Source organism: Olea europaea, chromosome 14 (assembly GCF_002742605.1).
Source record: "Olea europaea var. sylvestris chromosome 14, O_europaea_v1, whole genome shotgun sequence".
In the NCBI taxonomy this organism is placed as follows: Eukaryota; Viridiplantae; Streptophyta; class Magnoliopsida; order Lamiales; family Oleaceae; genus Olea; species Olea europaea.
Genome location: NC_036250.1, coordinates 15439650 through 15442405, shown reverse-complemented (window position 1 = coordinate 15442405; position 2756 = coordinate 15439650). Strand labels below are relative to the sequence as shown.

Genomic DNA, 2756 nt, shown 5'->3' with positions numbered 1-2756 from the left:
TTCGTAATTACCTTTTTTTATAGAACTTATTTGCACTTCAATTATTGCATTTTCCTGTTTGAGAAAGAGCATTTTTGAGTTTTCTTTGCTGACGGTGTTGGTTTTGAGCTTGTGATAAAATCGACGTCGTAGTAGTAAGAAATAGGGATATGTTGTTAAGGGTTAAGATCAGACATCGAATAAAGATGAAAATATAGACCAATTTATAAAGGCTTAGAGTATTCCTCTTAATAAAGTTGACATTATACGAACAAAGTCTTATATATGGGAACTTAGAGGTTGACAAAACTTGATATAGTCATGATCGAAGGTTCAAGAGATTCTACTAGAATCCATGATTTTGAAGTTCACTACAAGTAACATTTTAAACGATACATTGAATCTAAAACCACGTATTAAAAAAAATGCTGCACAACAAATTCAATTTATTGTTTAGATGAAAAAAAGAGAAAACTTATTTTACATTATATAGTTCAGGGCTCGAATTCGTTTCAAACATGCCAAAAATTTGTACCAAAATCGCTCCAGCAACTTAAAAGTATGTATGGCAAGTGAAACAGCACTGGTTAGAAGTCAATAACTTTTTTTACACATATTTGATAATTATCCGTGTATTTTTCGTGTAGAAAATTAATTTTAAAAACGGTCCGATAGCCCCTATAGCTCAGTGGTAGAGCGTTAGTCTTGTAAACTGAAGGTCTGTAGTTCGATCCTGTATGGGGGCAATTTTTCATGTTTCGTTTTATAGCTCAATTATCCAAAAATAGTAAAAATATTTCTTTTTCTAGTGCATGAGACTTGGGTTTCTAAAATATAAACCTTCTAAACCCTTATTATTATTATTATTAGGGAAAATTGTAGCTACGATACCAAACCTTTCGTTTATTAGCAGATTTTACCCAAATCTTTTCATTTTTACCATTGAAAATACCAAACTTTTAAAAAAAAATTTCAGCTGGAGTCCAAATGGATGGAAACCATCCGCTTGACCATTAGTTGGCCTGAATAATTAATTTTGATCAAATAAAAAAGGATAAAATTGTAACTTTACAATTTTAACATAAGATAACTTTAAAAAAATTCAATTAAAGAAAAAAGAGAGAGAAAATGGCTACCATTGCTTACCTCCTCCTTCACTAACTCACCCCCTTTCCCTTCGTACCCCACCAGGAAAATCAGCTGCCAACACTATTATCGCACGGCCACTGGCACCACAGATTTATTCTCCTCATCTTTCAAACCCCATTCCAATTCTTGCACATTCTTTTCCATTCCATTTACAATTTTTTTTGATGTAATCCACCATACTCAGGCCATAACCACCACCGGAAAATGCCACCTTCGCCTCTCATTCCCTTCTTACTAATCTTCTTCATCCCATTCTCCTCCGTCGCTTCTCCAGCAGTCCTTCTTCACCAAACTAATTTTTACCTCAACATTAAATCAGATTCGTACCAACAATACTTTGAAATTACACGCCGAGCTCCTTCGCACCAGCATGGATTTAACCTTCCATTGTCATTATTAGCACTGAACCAAAAGTGAATTGTCATGAAATGGGGGAGGAAAACTCATTGGATTTATACGCTAAGGCGACAGATTTGATTATTCTGATATATGGAATTGAAGATGAAGGGTTTTGGTTCAAAATCGGTAAGGGTTCCGATGTGAATTGCAAGGGGATTTAAATTCTAGAAAATACATACAAGTTTGTGAGAGGGTAATGATGTTGGTGGTTGATTTTCATGTTGCGGTGGGTGGGGTGGGATGGGGTTATGAAGGAGAAGGTAAATAGTGGTATTCATTTTTTTTCTTTTCTTTATTGAATTTTTTAAAGTTATCTTATATTAAAATTGTAAAGTTACCATTTTGCCATTTTATATTTGATCAAAATTAATTATTCTGGTCAACTAACGGTCAAATCCATCCATTTGGATTTCAATTGAGATTTTTTTAAAGTATGGTACTTCCAGTGGTACAAATGAAAAAGTTTGGGTAAAGTCTACTAATAAACGAAAGATTTGATATCGTGGCTATAATTTTCCCTTATTATTATTATTATTATTATTATTATTAATTTTTAGTCTAACAATTCTCAACTCCAAAATGGCTACTTCTATTCTCCAAAAACTCCTTGGAAGCAATCTTAGTCCACCACGAAAACTATTGCCTCTCTCAATGAAACTCACCCACCATTGTCTCTACTAACCCAAATTCCAAATCAAACTAGACTGTTGGATCCTATCCCCTAACCGGGTCAACCCGAGTGAGAAGAGATTTAAAAGCAGAACTTGATATATGGAAATGGCTTGTTGACCCGCCCATATTTCCATTATGACCTTTGACCATTAGAAAAAAGAGAGAGAAGGAAGCATAAATTGTGACTTAAAAATCAAAAGCCAAATATATCTCTTTCTCATTTTGTGCAAACAATGGAGAAAAAAGAAAAATTCTTAAAGTTGGAATTCTGTCTCCCATTAATTTTATCAGATTCGAATCTAATTCGAATCAAAAATCAATCCCTTGACACCCCTAGTTATATCTATTTTTGTGAACATGTTTGCTAAAATCAAGTTTTCTTAATAAACATATAATTATATGATGTTTTTAAAATATGAAAACACGTCGGTAATAATTATGTTATATTATTTATAATTATTTTTGCTATATAATTTTTGCCCACCCAAAAAAAAAAACTTGGCTTCGCCCTGACAATCTTAGCCGATATTCAACAAAAAATTTTAAAATATATAAAT

The 2756-nt window shown here is 32.8% G+C and overlaps 1 non-coding gene across 1 annotated transcript; it reads left to right on the top strand.

Moving 5' to 3' along the window:
* Positions 1 to 653: 653 nt before the first annotated feature.
* TRNAT-UGU lies at positions 654 to 725 on the top strand. Its single transcript has one exon. It is a non-coding gene; the product is annotated as a tRNA-Thr (tRNA).
* Positions 726 to 2756: the final 2031 nt, after the last annotated feature.